The sequence below is a fragment of the Chrysemys picta genome, chromosome 1, assembly GCF_011386835.1.
Source record: "Chrysemys picta bellii isolate R12L10 chromosome 1, ASM1138683v2, whole genome shotgun sequence".
Lineage (NCBI taxonomy): Eukaryota > Metazoa > Chordata > Testudines > Emydidae > Chrysemys > Chrysemys picta.
The window spans coordinates 287438834-287455468 of record NC_088791.1 but is presented as its reverse complement, the minus strand read 5'-3'; the positions used below and the strand labels follow the sequence as shown (position 1 = coordinate 287455468).

At 38.9% G+C, this 16635-nt stretch overlaps 1 long non-coding RNA gene across 1 annotated transcript in view; it reads right to left on the bottom strand.

Moving 5' to 3' along the window:
• Window positions 1–1449: 1449 nt before the first annotated feature.
• Window positions 1450–16635, bottom strand: part of LOC135980862 (uncharacterized) — a 93453-nt gene continuing 78267 nt past the window's right edge. The window contains exons 3-4 of the long non-coding RNA XR_010597767.1: window positions 1788–1892; window positions 1450–1621 (exon numbers count right to left, since the gene is read on the bottom strand). This is a non-coding gene — a long non-coding RNA (uncharacterized LOC135980862). The remainder of the gene's footprint in view (window positions 1622–1787; window positions 1893–16635) is intronic.

The window sequence follows — 16635 nt, the reverse complement described above, 5'->3', positions numbered from 1 at the left end:
TTGTCAGTGTTAAAAATCAGTAAAACCTGACTTCAATAACTGGTATTAGGTTCTCAATAATGCCAAAGTCAATAGCTGCTTTTGTAATAGTGTTACAGTTTAAGCACTGCTGCAGGCCTATGCTAGACTTGAACATGGGATCAAAGACATAAAAGCAATGTGATTGCATTGCTTTCACTTTATATTCTAACACTCTAAGGATCTTTACACAAGTTCGATTGTCAGTGACATTTTGTCGTTGATCTTTTCTAACGCAACTTTTGCATCAATATTTTTTTTCAGGAACCTCCTTTGAGGAAGATGATGTCTAAATGGGTTAAGTGTACGTGTGTCTATTGTAATAAGAGAGTCTAGAAAGCCAGCCAAATACTTCAATTCAAGATCTGCAAGCACAGTGCTAGAATAAGGATACCCATGCCCAACTCTCTTAAGTTCTAAGTCACCAAACTTTCAAGGAAAATGCCCTTGACTCCGATATTAGTCATAACAAAAGAGTATGGGTGAAATCCTGGACCCACTGCAGTCAGCTGCAAAACTCCCATCAACTTCAGTAGGACCAGGATTTCAATCAAGGCTTTTAAATGGATATTGTAAGGCACTCCAGCACATGGATGTGAGATTCCACAGATCAGATTTTCAAAACAGCTGAAGAACATATTTTCAAGTATTCAGTACCAAGTAGCTCCCATTGTGACACTTATTGGCATAACCATACACTCTTTTGAAAATCTGGCTAATAATTTTGGTGCCTAAACAGAAGATAAGAACATAAGAACAGCCATACTGGGTCAGACCAAAGGTCCATCTAGCCCAGTATTCTGTCTTCTGACAGTGGCCAATGCCAGGTGCCCCAGAGGGAGTGAACAGAACAAGTAATCACCAAGTGATCTGTCCCCTGTTGCCCATTCCCAGCTTCTGGCAAACTGAGGCTAGGGACACCATCCCTGTCCATTCTGGCTAATAGCCAGATGGACCTATCCTCCATGAACTTATCTAGTTCTTTTTGGAAGATGAGCTCTTTAAATCTCCCCCCCACATCCTCATATGCCAAAACATAAAATATCAGAAATGTTGGTTTCTTTCCTTTCTTTTTTTAATCACATAGAGGTAGGTAGTAAGGTAATGGCATTGCACAGCCCAACAAAAACAATCTCAGTCCTCGGTATCTTGAGTTTGGGAACAGGTTAAAGCTTTCAATCGCTAAAACAGCAAAAGTCAGCTACATACAAAGTCCTTTCAGAGTCCAAAGAGCACTCTTTCATCTGCTCAGTGCATGTGATATTCCTGCTGGCTGAGGTGTAGGCAACTTATGCTGCCACATTAGAGTTGGCCAGTTACTTGCCTCCTCAGTCAATTCAGGAGCCATCTAAAAAAGAGGGGAAGAAGATTAGGGAAACACATTAAGACCAATGCAAGAAAAGTTCTATTCCCTGAGTTGGTCAGATTTACCTGCAAATTCTCCTACAAAATCCAAAGGTTCTGTACTCCAGTCCCGGCTTATATATTTATGATTTCACGTTCGAACTTATCATACCACCAAGCAAATGGTACCATATCATGATCTGAACCAGTAGATCGGTTTCTTTGACACTGATATTGATTTTCTTCTTCTATAAGGGACCTGGCAATATGAAGCAATATAGTGAGATAGTCTTTTCAATAAATAGAGCACAGCCAGGGCAGCCATTCTGGCCTGTGGAAATCCTGCAGTATAAACAAAGGGATGCATGGCTATTGGAGAACAAATCCCTTACGCGAAAAAAATAGTTATGCCACCAAATACTTACATCATTATGCTTTCTCTTCCATCTTCAGAATAATATCAATTTTCCCAGCCTGAGCCCTGTGTTCATAGTTGCACATTCTCAGTGATGTGTTTAAGATAATGAACCCTAAAAAAACAGAGGTTACTATTACTAAGGGGATTTTTCTATTAAGTTTTAACTTCACTTACAATCCATCTTTTTCCTTTTCCTTTCTTTTCAAAGATTTTGTTTGGTAGTGAATAGGATTTTAGGCTATTATATAACTCACATTAGCATAACTTTCTCATCTAAGGAAGTTACTTCAATACATCTTATGCATATTCTGTATTTTATACAAAGTTTCAAGAACACTTATTTTTCTCCTGTCCAGCTTTTATATTCTTCAGTGACTTTTACGTTTCTCACTAATTCTTGCCCCTAACAGAACTAACAGCATCATGGAATGTAAAAACTATTATATATAGTTACTTTAAAAAAAACACATTTCAAAAGTCCCCTAGGACGGATCTGTGATTATTACTGCTCTGCAGCAGCCCCTGCTGGTAAAGGACAGCTGTCAGACCAACAGGTCTCTTCACAATTATGCCTATCAAACCTACTGCTTAATCACTGGCTAGTTGTATTCCAACATAGCCATGGGTGACCTGCAGGTTCATGGAATCTTGAAACTAGTTTTCCTACCATCTGCAGACTAGCAACTGTTCATTCTTATCACAGTGGATAGCGAAAACCAAAGGAATAAATAATGTTTATGAGCCTTTTTTGACATGTTTGTAGCATCAACCAATAAAAAGAAGACTGGAAAATATTAGTCTAAGAAAAGAAAAGCAATGCAGTGTAAGATATACCACCTGAAAAGGCTTCACTTAAAGTACAAGTCATGACATAGTGTCAAAAAAGAATTTTTCACCCAGTGGAAGCACATTAAATTATGCTAGTACTGTCTGCTCTTCCATGTGGTTGTTGACAGATGTTTGTGAGAGAAAATCTTCCTTTCTGCTTGACCTTAAAAGCTGTCCCACACACAGCCTTTATATTACAATGCTAAAAAGCAAAAAATAAGAATTCCTCTGGTATAGAGACTAAATATTTACAGGATGTTGACCAAAGTACACACAGAAAAAAAACTTAAAGATATTTATCAGAAAAAAAATCACATATCATTTAAAATGAAAGAACTAGAGTGGAAAACACCCAGGTGATTGCAGTTTGTTTTGCCATACATCCCTGAAACTCCCTGTAGTGGAAAGAAAATATAGCAGGAAATTTATGATAACAAAACATATCTATTTTTCCCACATTTATCATCATATTTAAGTCAACCTTCCCAAACAGCTCTGTAAAACATATACATTTGTAATAGGGATCATATTCCCACAGGACTAAGTTGAGAGAAAAATCATAGGAATAATTTACATGAATGTGAATCGTGTAATCAAGAAAGCTGAAGGCAGTGGGTGTGGGGAAGAGAAGGGACAAGAACAATGGAAGACAGGAAACAGGACACAGAAGACAAACCAATTTAAAGATTTGGAATGACTGGCTATTTTTATACGAGGAAAATGATCTTAAGGAGGAAGAGTGATTAAGCCAGCAACAATGACAGCTACCCAAAAAAAAAAAAAAGTAGTCTAAACAGGAACAGCATCCTACAAAGGAAGACAGTGCCTCTGGGTTATCTCCATGAGGAATTTCAAATCTCAGAATGGTTGAAGAAACAAGTCTTATTTAATAGCAGGTGCTATGTTGTATGCTGTATTTTGTCAAGCCCAAAGGAACTATCAGACCCTTCCACATATTAAAAGGAGATCAGAAGGAAGTGATTTTGTTCACATTCCTCCAGGAAACATGATATACTGGCACACCCAGAAGTACAGACTAGTGTAATAGTTATAGGTGGGTATAAAAATAAAAATAAGGGAGCGATTCATACATGAAAAAGTAGAATCATCCCAAGTATTATTGTCAAAAGAGAAGCAATTTTGATCACAAAGGGTCAATAAATTAAAAAAAAAACTGTGAAAAAATGTCTTCATTATATTGTTTGAAAAATATTTTCATTTGAAAGGAATTACTTTTTCTTAATATTTTCCAGTTTGTAATCCAGCTAGAAATGACTACTTCTATTTATTATTTCTTCAGTGCCCCAAAATATGCTAGCTGCTTTATGAATAAATGAATTGGACAAGGTGAGTTTGTTGCAGAATCTTTTGCATTCAGGAGTAGCCCTAGCCGTTTTGCCAGACATAGCAAAAAACATTTCAGCACCCCCACTTCTCCTGTCTTTCCTGCCTTCCCCCGCCCCCTCCAGAGGCCAAGCAAAAAGAAAAGAAAAGAAAAGAAAACCAAGTGTCACAGTGGTACAGCACCTCTTGAAAGCTGGCACCAATGGAGGTTGCTCTGTTTGCCCACCCCTTCCCAACTGCTTCCAATATACAGGCCTGGTATTTCAAACACTTGTAGCAATTATTATAATTAAAAGGCCTCTGGTTGACAAAGGGACTAGTCAAGGCAGTAAATATGGCACTGAATAGCAAAGGTTTGGAGATCAGGCCCTAAATATTAGGCAAGAAAACAACTGAAAGGGAAAACATCTGTGGAGAAAGGAGGAAGGTAAGGATAAGGACTACAAATATAGGTCTTGATTCTGTAAGTACTTGTGTGTGTGTTACTTTATGACCTATTGAAGTCAATAGGACTATTCATACCATTAAATTTTCTCACATGATATTTTGTGTTTGCAGACTTGTGGCCAGAAACTCATGCAGTTCCTTAAAGATATTAGGTGATTATCTTGAAGTTGCCATCAGTAGAGTTGATGACATTTCAATGAGAAACAGAAATGAAATGCCACAAAAAAAACCCCAAACACTGCAATTTTTTCCTTTTTCCAACCAACTCTGATATTATAGATGTACACCCACAGGTACATCTAAACATAGCAACATGTGTCTGAGTGTTTGATGTGCATTTATCTTTTTATTAAAACATTATTTTTAAAGATCTATTAAGCAGAAAGTATTATAGTGGCTACAGCTTTTCAACTCAACTAATGCAAGTGGGCGCTAAATACTGAAAGGTAACTTCTGGATGAGACAGGAACTTTGACTTCTTGCTACCTTGATTTAAATGAAGTAGAGTACAGATGAGATACTGTAAATCCTCTGGTCTTTGTCTGCAGCTCACTGCACTGTTACCCAGGAAATATCGCTGCCATATAATGATGCTAAAAAAGTCACTAATGTATTACCATATCCAACCAGCAGACCTTTCTAGAATTTAATCATTGTTAATGAATTAGCAATAGTTGGAGAGTATTTATATGCTTTTGCACACAAAAAAGTAAAGTTTCATTATACCAATGGGTATATGTGCCTCTGACAACCTTTTTGGCAGCTATTATCTTTGAAAAAAAGTCATAAGCGGCCAGCTTATTAAATTTTGTAAATCATAAGGCTTGTCTGCAAATGCAGAGCACTACAGCTGATTTAGCTGTTAGCTTAGAAACTCTGCTGTTAAGACCAATAAATGGGTCCAGAGTTTAAGTTGCATAGTAAATTATACATAGAAGAAACAGACAGAATCTTGCCTCATGTTTCCTATCTTTGAACCATAGAGTGGCTGCACTGCAGCTTTCAGAAAGATGAACTGATAACACATTTTTGTTGCTGGGCTTCAAATTTTAAAATGATACATCAAGTTCCTAGATCCTCATCACTCTCAGCAAGGGAAGGTTACTGAGTTCTTGACTAAGTAAGAACATAAGAACGGCCATACTGGGTCAGACCAAATGGTCCATCTAGCCCAGCATTCTGCCTTCTGAGAGTGGCAAATGTAAGATGCTTCAAAGGGAAAGAACAGAACAGGGCAATCAGCAAGTGATCCATCCCCTATCATCCACTCCCACCATCTGGCAGTCAGGGGTTTAAAGACACCCAGAGCACGGGGTTGCACTTCTGACCACTTGGCTAATAGCCATTGATGGACCTATCCTCCACAAACTTGTCTAGTTCTATTTTGAATCCAGTTATAGTTTTGGCCTTCACAACATCCCATGGTAATGAGTTCCACAGGTTAACTGTGCATTGTTTGAAGATGTAATTCCTTTTGTTTGTGGTAAACCTGCTGCCTATTAATTTCATTGAGTGACCCTGGTTCCTGTGTTATATGAAGGAGTACATAACACTTCCTTATTCACTTTCTCCACACCATTCATGATTTTATAGACCTCTATCATATTCCCCCATAGTCGCCTCTTTTCCAAGCTGAATAGTCCCAGTCTTTTTAATCTCTCCTCATATGGAAGCTGTTCCATACCCCTAATCATTTTTCTTGCCCTTCTCTGTACCTTTTCCATTTCTAGTATATCTTTTTTGAGATGGGGTGACCAGAGCTGCAACAGCAGGGCCACCCAGAGGATTCAGGGGGCCTGGGGCACAGCAATTGTTGGGGCCCCTTCCATAAAAAAAAGTTACAATACTATAGAATACTATATTCTCGTGGGGGCCCCTGCAGGGCCCGGGGCCTGGGGCAAATTGCTCCACTTGCGCACCCCCCCCCCCCCCCCGGCAGCCCTCTGCAACAGTATTGAAGGTGTGGTGATATCATGGCTATATACAGTGGCACTATGATATTTTGTGTTCATCTATCTAATGGTTCCTAACATTCTGCTGGCTTTTTTGACTGCTGTTGCACATTGAGCAGATGTTTTCAGAGAACTCTCCATGATGACCCCAAGATCTTTTTCTTAAGTGGTAACAGATAATTTAGATCCCATAATTTTGTATTTAGAGTTGGGATTATATTTTCCAATATGCATTACTTTGCATTTATCAACATTGAATTACATCTGCCATTTTGTTGCACAGTCACCCAGCAATGTGAGATCCTTTTGTAACGCTTTGCAGTCTGTTTTGGATTTAACTATCTTGAATAATTTTGTATGTTTACCCCTTTTCCCAGATCATTTATGAATATGTCAAACAACACTGGTCCCAGTACAGATCCCTGGAGGACACCGCTATTTACCTCTCTCTATTCTGAAAATGAACCATTTATTCTATCCTTTCTTTCCTGTCTCTTAACCAGCTACTGATCCATGAAAGGACCTTGCTTCTTATCTCATGACTGCTTATTTTGCTAAGAGCCTTTGGTGAGGGACTTTGTCAAAGGCTTTCAGAAAGTCCAAGCACACTAGATCCACTGGATCACCCTTGTACACGTTTGTTGACCCCCTCAAACAATTCTAGTAGATCAGCAAGGCATGATTTCCCTTCATAAATGCCATGTTGACTCTTCCCCAACAAATCGTGTTCATCTATGTGTTTGATAATTCTGTTCTTTACTACATTTTCAACCAATTTGCCTGGTACTGAAGTTAGGCTTCCTGGTCTGTAATTGCCAGAATTACCTCTGGAACTCAGTGGTGAGAATAAATGAATAAAATGGAGTGTAATTCTTCACCATTATACCAGTGAGTCTGCAGAGTTTGTGCAAACTAAGATTACATAAAAACCTACTGGAGTCACACGCTGGTTTTCTGGCATTAACTGCTGTAGACAGAGTAAAATGATGACCATCAAAACTGAAACGTAGGAGAAAAGAAATATGTTCGTTCTACATTATTTTTTTCCTTTTTCAGATACTGCATGCAAGTAGTCAATTACCCTCAAGTATGTTAACAAAGTAACATACACTCTTGTAATAAACATCTGACTAGACATAAAACAGGGAAGAAGCTGGGGCAAAAGAATCATATCTGAATAATGTGTGAGAGAGGTTGTTTTGTTTTACAATACTTAACTCATTGCTTTGTATTCTTCCCATTCACAATGACTTATGGTGCATCATGTTGAAGTGCAATGTGATTAGAAACTGCCCACTACTGTGTCCTTTCATGAACAATGGAAGCAAATGTATCAGTCAAGAATTCTTAGTTTGCATCTGCTCAACAATCATTCTAGTGCTTACTTTTATATAAACTAATAAAGGTTTTTTTTAAACAAGAGTCAAGTACTTTTCATTTTCAGTAGGCAACCAGCCCTTTGGTACTCAGACTAATAATCAAATCAGTATGCTAAATTATATTGTGTAAGGAGGTAGCAAACCTAAATACTGAAAATCTCTCTCAAAAAATTTTCTATACCAACTGTCAGCAGGGGGAACTATTAATTCATACAAAACTTTCTAGGCTGAAATGATGTAGGGAACTGGCATCATACTAGCACATATATGTTCACAAACTGCAACAGTCAACCTAGATACCTAAAGACATAAAACATGGTGAAACACTGCATAACTTGATTAAAGACAACAAAAATTATAAACACCGGCAAAGTGTCTTTTGAGTATTATGTGGATTTTGGAGGCTAAGATTAAAATGCAACATAATCTTAATGAATAAAAAAAATAGTCAAATGTAGGGCCCCATGCTACCCTCCCGCAAAAAAATACATCAGATGGGAAAACTAAGTTAAAACATCTATGGTTTACCTCATAATAACAGCAGTTTCATTGTTCTTTTGATAGGGAATGATATCGGGCCATGCAGATCGGGCCAGGGATATGTCTCTCAAAGCTATTCGGAGTCACAGGGAACTCGGAGAAAGCATAGCTTCTAATGGAGAGAGGGATTTGGGCAAAAGGTATGACAGGGAGCTAAAATCACAGATCACAACTGTTTGATACATTGAGCAGCTTAAGTAGTGAGGGGAAGTCCACCCACATGACCCTGCCATATAGAGTGGCCTCCTTCAGCCCTTCCCTGTCCACCCTGACAGACTCTCAAAATCCCACAAGGCCCTCACTGTATAGATGCCAAGGAAGGACTTCTTCATATTCAGAGTGAGGGGGACACAGCAGGCAATGAGCTATAGAGAGGTGTATAGAGTCCAGAAAATGGCAGCATAATAAATAGAATAATAACAGAAAAAGATGTGGGGTAGTAGTGAATAAAAAACTAAGTACAATTCTACACTATCACAAAAAAAGACAAATATTATATTAAATGGTATTAACAGGTGTATCCCATGTAAAGCAAGCAAGGCAATTATTTTGCTCTTCCCAACATTGATTAGGCCTCAGTTGCATTATTGCATTCGGTTTTGGGCACGACATATTTAAAAGGACAACAAATTGGAGAAAGTTCAGAGGTCAACAACAAAGAGGATAAAAGGTTTGGAAAATAAGATCTATTAGGAAAGGTTAAATGAACTGGACATGTTCACTCCAGAGAAAAGACGACTAAAGGGAAACATGATCTTTACAAATATATAAAGGGTTGCTATAAAAAGGAGAGATTTGACAATCTCCTGGGATTTCCAGAACTGGGAGCTACTGTGTTATGCCTCTCAGCCTCGGCAAGTGAGAAATTTGCTGCTGCTAAGCTTTGTGCTAGGTCTCTGACACAAAAGCCTGTTTGCCTTTCCAGCAAACTCTTCAGATTCTGCCAGTCCAAACCTTGTCTAGGAGATAAAAATCAGTGAACCTCAATTCCCGAATTCATCAGAGACACCTTTCTCTGCAGTGCTCAGCCTCTCTTACTGTAGTACCCACCAAATTGTATCAAGTGTTGCTGCTCCTTTCAAGGGAATGCAGATTATTAACTTGACTGGGGTTGACTCTACTTCACTTAAAGCACTGAGTTGGTTTATAATAAAAAATAAAACAAGTTTATTAACAAAAGGACCCTGATTTAGTAATACCAAGGGATAAGGATAGGTTATAAACAAACAAAAGTAAAAATACTCTTCTAAGTCTAAAACTCAACAAACCAGAATCTTTTGTCCAAAGAAGTTTTTCTCACCATAATCTTTCTTCCAGCATGACCAGCTAGACTTTTAGCCAGAACCAACACATAGAACTCAAAGCACTTGGTTTCTTTGACTCCTTATGTGAAGGATAAATACTGGTTCACTCCCCCTCTTTTTATAATTCAGTAAACTTCTGAAATGTATTCTTCTGAAATGCATCCCCAAATAAAGTTCCTTTCCCCTGTTTGTGTACATGCCCAGGCTGCCTGGTGTAGACTCCATGTAGTTCCTCCCCCACTGGTGATTTTTATAATGCAAGTGATTTCAACCTCCAATACAAATTAGCCTATTGAATTTGGTCACACCTGGTTTGAGGTATTGGCCTCTTTTCTTTTGTCTGGAGAAAACCTGTTTATCAACTTCCCCTGAAATGCCTGGTTTAAACATATTTTAGTCACATATTTCCAGCACATCTGTAAAGTTATTTGTGGGTTAATCGTACATACATCACCCAAGAACATGAATGATCGGTAAGTTATTAGTTTTCCAATGATATCTCACATGCCACTTTTTGGATAAATATCATGACAACTGTGTGCCAGCTGACTTAAACTGGCTCTTAAGGTCACAACAGGGAAATATTATTCCCATAAGTCAATAAGGACAGAACAAGAACTAACGGTCTTAGACTAAGGCAGAGAAGATCTAGGTTAAATACAAAGAAAAACTTTAACTATTAAAACTGTTAGGCAGTAGAACTTGCTGTCAAAGGCATCCACAGAAGAACTATGATCAGAGATATTTAAGGCTAAGCTGGACTTTTAGAGGACAGCTAGTGGAAGTATGGCCCGGTGCTGAGTTGGGACACATGGGTTCAGTTCCCTACTCTAGGCAAGCCAGTTAGTCTTTCTGTGTCTCTCTTCCTCATCTGTAAAACAGGGATAAGAGCAACATTCTAGCTCACCGAGAATAAATACTTTCAGAATTGTGAGGCACTCAGACACTACAGTAATGAGCGCCATACAAATCTGGATAGCTAAAAATGGTTTATGATAATACATTCAATCTTGCCACAATGTAAGGGCACTGACCACCTGACCTACCAGAGGTCCATTCCAATCTGAATGATTTCTATGACTGTTGAAATGTGCTTTAGATAACACATCCAGTCTGGAGCCACTACATCCAAGAGTGGAGACTAAAAAGTAACAATAATTCAGTAGCTCTGCCATAATACAACAGCTCCCCAAAGGCCTAACTCAATCACCCACTGAAGTCAATGGAAAGAGTTCATTGGCTTCAAGGAGTTTGATCAGGCCCTAGATACTAGTTATCAAATATGAAAAAGGGTTGTTCAGAATCTAGAGGACTAGTTGTGTAAAAATGATCAACTACTGACACTGTTGAGATGAACCCTGGAAAGGAGATTAAAATCTAGTGTCAAAGTCAGAAAATATTACAAGTAACTGGCAAGATATGTCTATAGAAAAGTATATTCTTTATGTTTCTTTCTTATTTTTAAAATGGGAATGTAACTCCCTTATTAGATGTTTCATTTGATGTGGTTAGGTTTGACTGGATTCTTACAAGGGGAGGTGGTTGTACTTTTCTAAAAGCTATTTTAATGTTTAGAGTATTAAAGGCTCCGAATTAAAAGGGCACCAGCTACATGCTTTTTTTTAAAAAGTGGTTATTTGTAATACTAAAATTGTGCTACCTTAGAATGTGAAAATGAAAATATTTTTTAAAACTACACAATTTATACTATATATTTATGTATTTCACTCAGCTTCTACTTTGAGAATAGATTGGTCATTTTCATTTTTGTTAATTTTCCTTCTTAGTTCTCATACATTTTCATTTTATCTAGTTAGTTACTTCTCCATACAGATTAAATACATCTGTCCCGGCCTCTGGTACTGTTGGACTCCTAATACTGTAGTGGAATAGTTAAATTGAATATATATATATTCCTCGAAAAACAAAATTCATGAAAACATTTCTATTTGCATTATGATTTTTCAAACCCTTTTAAGTAGGATAGGAGACACTGAAGGAACATTAAAGGTAAAAGGAAAGAAGTTAACAGAAGGAATTAATTTGCTATCCATTTCCTAAACATAAGAAGGAACAAAATGGATAACAAATCACTAGGACTTAAAAAGTTTAAGTAAAGAATAAACTAAAGTAATGTGAGATTTCAAGTTTCTGAAGCATAAAATGGGACACACTCCAGAAAAGGGATGTGCACAAATGGTTTCACTCACTATCAGTTATGCAGAGAAAAGTGATGGGGCATAGAAGAAAGCGTAATTGGAATGAAAGTCATGAACACAGGTGGCTCACACGGAAAGCATCACATAACATCTCAGAAGACACGGACAACTCACAAGACACGTACAGCTAACTTCAATAAACCCGAATACTGTACAAATTTCATATTGAAAGTCAAATAAATATTTACAGTACAGAATTACCCATGTGTATTTATGCAGGGGCTCACAGTAGTTAATGAGCATATGGGGTAAAAACACTGTGCCCTGAAGGATCATATGTCAGCAAAGTTATATAATGAAAAACAATATGACCAGAGAGGAGAATATATCACCTTTAAAAAATAATAGCATATAGGAGACATCCAGGAGGGCCCCACTGGAGATTATAGAATATGCTGATGTGCATAAGGCTGGCATGCATATTTCTTTTGCGTTTGTCACATCTGTGTAATAGGCCCGTTGTAAGCCGAGCATGAGTTAGAGATGCCTATGTGCCTGCTTTGGAAGCCTGGGCGGCACATACTTTTGATAGATGGATGGGAGAAAGGGAACGTGGCACACAGATCTTTTCTTCGGTGTACTGACATTACAGCACGCATGCCTTTCAACCTTCATGCCACCTTGGAGTAATGCAGCAACACCTGCCTCTGAGAGTACACGTTGAGAGGGCAAGGGGGTCAGCCCTTTTTGTCTACCTTACTCTCTTCTGGCGAAAAAAAAGACACAACTTCCATTTTTCACTGTGTTGGACAGAGTGCAAAGGGGAGTGCAGAACCTCTGAGTTATTATTCCTGGGAAGCAGCAATGGCAGGAGAGAAAAGGCAGGGGAAGGAGGAGGAATTCAGTGAGGGGCACATTTTAGTAGCTACCATAACAACAAAGCTGCTCTCTCTTTCACACACACGGATACACACTGCTTTCAGTTTTTATACAGATGAGCAACATTTGAATTCAAGTGGCCCCATTTTACATATACTCTGTCTCCCACTGAAACTTCCCTTATTCTCTGTGAAACCCAGTTGTGCAGAAGGCCACATTACTTGGAGCTGCTACAGTTGCCCAATGTTACCATTTTATAAAATTTTGATTTGCTCATCTTCAGTCTTGTGGAATGTACTACTCAGATTCAGTGATAAGCTGGATACACATTAAGAAAAATGGGAACTTGTTAACTTACAGGATTTCACAGGCAATAAACCACAAACCCAGGTGTACATACTCACATGAAACATATGTCTTAACATTTGGGTTTGCACAAATGTAAGACACATATTAATTTAAATTATGGTTTGCCATTCACATGTGAAACAGATCAACAAGAGAAGATGTACAATATTGAGTGAACCAGTTTAGGACAGTTCTCACACAGCTCAAATCAGGACAGTTAGTATGGCTGTTACAGAAATCATGCAAAGATTGGTAAGGTGGAAACAAAGATTTTGAACCTAGACACTTCCCACTTTGCAATGAACTAACTTATTAGCAAACCATAATTGTGTACCAGAAAAGCAAGTGACAATGAGATAGTGAGCGGTTTGATAACAATTCTCCACTTATACTACTTTCATCTTATAATGCCCTAATACATCTGATGAATTTACCAGTAGCATTTTTTCATGTTGCAGATGAATATCCACCTAATTGTCTGTAAAAGGTGCACCATTAATAAAGAAGAGTTAAAGGAAGACAATATAACAAGATGGAACTTGTACATGTTTTGCATAGGAATGACTTGTGAGGTTCTCACACATATACTCATCAAAGATGACAGTTTTAGCCCAATTATTTTTAGGCTTCAGTTCAAAAAGAAAATGTAGATTCCCTCCCTTTTCTCCTTGAAATTTCTAAGGATATTACCCCAGTTCCTATGGAAATAACATGGATAGGCTATTTTAGTCTTCAAGAGTCACTGAATGGAAAAATAGGATGCAAAATATTTCCTGGCATTATTTAGGACTGACTCATTGTACTGTGCACGTTAGTCCAGAACCATAGTTAAACATTTCAATAAGTTCATGTATTTATTTGCATTTTCTTTCCTTTGAGCTTTACTGCTTGAATGATGCCAATAATGGAGGGGAAGCATGTTTGTCTTTCCTAACTGTCACTGATGACACAGATAAGCAAAATGGATGTGGGCGTTTCTGTTTTGTTTCTTGGTAATGAGGCTTTTCAAGTATTTTAGTAACTAAAAGAATTTGACATTCAAAGTGTTGGTATCTATTGCCCTCAGCAGGTTTTCTAAACAGAAGGAAGTACAAAGTTTTATACCAAAAAAAAAAAAATACACATTTTCTGGTAAAGAGGACAACAACTAGACATAAAATGTGAACAAACTTAATCCCCAGGTACTGTATATTCAGAAGTACATATCACTTTATAGCATATCATTTTATTAATAATTCCTGTGTGTTATGAATCATTGATGTTTAATAATAGAAAAAAACAGATTCAGGCGCCAAATCAAGAATAAGAGACAGGCATGTTTAAAAAAAAAAATCTCAAGGAACATTCCAAGTAGACATTTAGTGCTTGAATTGTGAAAGAAATCTGAAATGGGAAGGTATTGATAAAAGCAATTCTCAACAAGTTAAAAAAAAAAGCCAGTAGCCCATCTCTTGCCCTTGCTTCCGTAAGTGATACTATTCCTGCAAAACACTAATATAGAAAACTATTATTTTAGTGAGACTCTTGGCTCACTCTTGAGTTTTCTATTCCTAGCTTGTGCAATTAGATAATGTGTGAGTAAAAAGCAGTGTGGTTTTGTGGTGAGAATACAAGAGTGGAAGTCTAGAGACTTTGTCTCTGTTTCTGACCCTGACCTGCTGAATGACTTTGGGAAAGTTATGTAATCCCTCTGAGCCTAAGTTTTCCCGCCTGTAAAACGGAACAATTATACATTCCTTGAGTACTACACAGTGGCATAGTGTAATGATCAATTTACGTTTTATAAAGCAGTTTGACATTCTCTGATGAAAGGCACTCTTAGGGCTAACATTAAAATTGAAGACATTTTTGAGGATTTCGCTAAGCACTAGGCCTTTCAATTCTTGGTTTCTAGAAAAAAAAAATTTCTTACCCTCTAGGTAGCACCTTGTTTTGTAGAGTACTTTACAAAATGTTTTGACTTCCTGTATGTCATTGAGAACTTCCATTTAGCCAAGACACTGGAAATAAGTAACATCTTAACTTATAAAAGTGCCATAAAATTTTAATGAACATAGGTGGATAGGACCTTGATATTACATCTCAGACCAATCTAAAAGTAGCCATCTCAAGAAACATAGTTCTTCTGTACTGGGGCATTGACTCACTTATGACTCAGAGGCACGATAGCTGTCTTCTGAATCACCAACACCAGTTGCAGCACCATCTAAGGTCCTGTCTACACTAGCAAGTTTCTGCGCAGTAAAGCAGTGTTCTGCGCTGTAACTCCTGAGGTGTACACACTGCCAAGCCACTTAGTGTGCAGAAACTGTTGTAGTGCTCTACAAAAACCACCGTGGTGATTTCAGCACTGCGATTGGCCTCAGGGAGGTGTCCCACAATGCTTGTTCTCACCTTTCTGGTCATTGGTTTGAATTCTACTGCCCTGCCCTCAGGTGACCAACCGTCATCCCCACCCCGTAAATTCCTTTGCAAATTTGAAAGCCTAGCCAGTCACAGCAGTTGGAGCTTGGCAAAGCGCAAATAGGAGAGGAGGCCCTTGGTAAGTGGATCTGATTTGGGGAATTGCTGAAGCGAGTTGTTGTGGGCATGAGGGTTGCAGAAATCAGGCTTGTCTTCCACCACATGCCTAGTCTGAGCAGCAGAACAGGCTGTTGATTGACTCCCTCATTTCACGGGACTCTCCCTCAGAGATCTCCAGGAAACTCTCGTGGAGATACTGGGCAATCCACTGCCACAGGTTCTTTGGCAGAGCTGCTTTGTTTCTTGCCCCATTAACGGTAATTTTCCCACGCCACTGTGCCGTCACAGGGGGGACAGGGACACAACCATTGCTGCACACAGGCGAGCCACATAGGGGCCAGGATGGAAGACGCAGGCTTGGAGAAGACCGTCCCTTGATTCCCTGATCACCTTCAGCAGTGAGATATCTTCCATTATGATCACATCCTGTGGAAAGTGTGGGGACAGGAATGATTATCAGGCCACCCCTTCAGTGCTAGCTCTCCCCAAGAGCCACGTGCCCAGTGTACAGCAGGGTCCAGGAAGAGTGATTCTCGCTGCCCCCGTGGCTACTCACCATTTTGGGGGTCTTGTGCTTACCTGCGGTCAGCCAGTTAGTGACAGGTGTGAGAATACTGGCTGTGTTTTAAAGCACTGATTCAGTGTTGTCTGTGTTGCAAACAATACTGCTTCTGTAAAATGTTGCATTTAAACTTCACATAGATGCCCTTGGGAGCACAGCTTCCCTCTTTGTTATTGTCGGCAGAACGGCTACACAGAATTAGAAAGCAGATGAGAAGAACTAAGGAGGACTTTCTCCATAAGGATATGATGCACTCCGCCATTGAAGGAGTGGCGAGACAGCAAGGAGAGGGACCGAAGAGAACGTGGCACACCAGAAAGAAGCCACAGAGCAGCTCTTAAACATTATGGAGCACCAAGTGGACACGCTCCAGGCAATACTAGCTCTTCAAACCGAGCAACTCTGCTCCCACTCTCCCCTGCAGCCGCTGTTGCAAAACTCTTACTTACACACACACACACACACACACACACACTCTGCCAACACACTGTTATCAACCTTCTGGCTCCACTTTCTACATGGAGCATTCCACTCCTCCCTCCTCACAGTCCAGCACTGTTGACTTCCACTACCCACTGCACTCAACACCC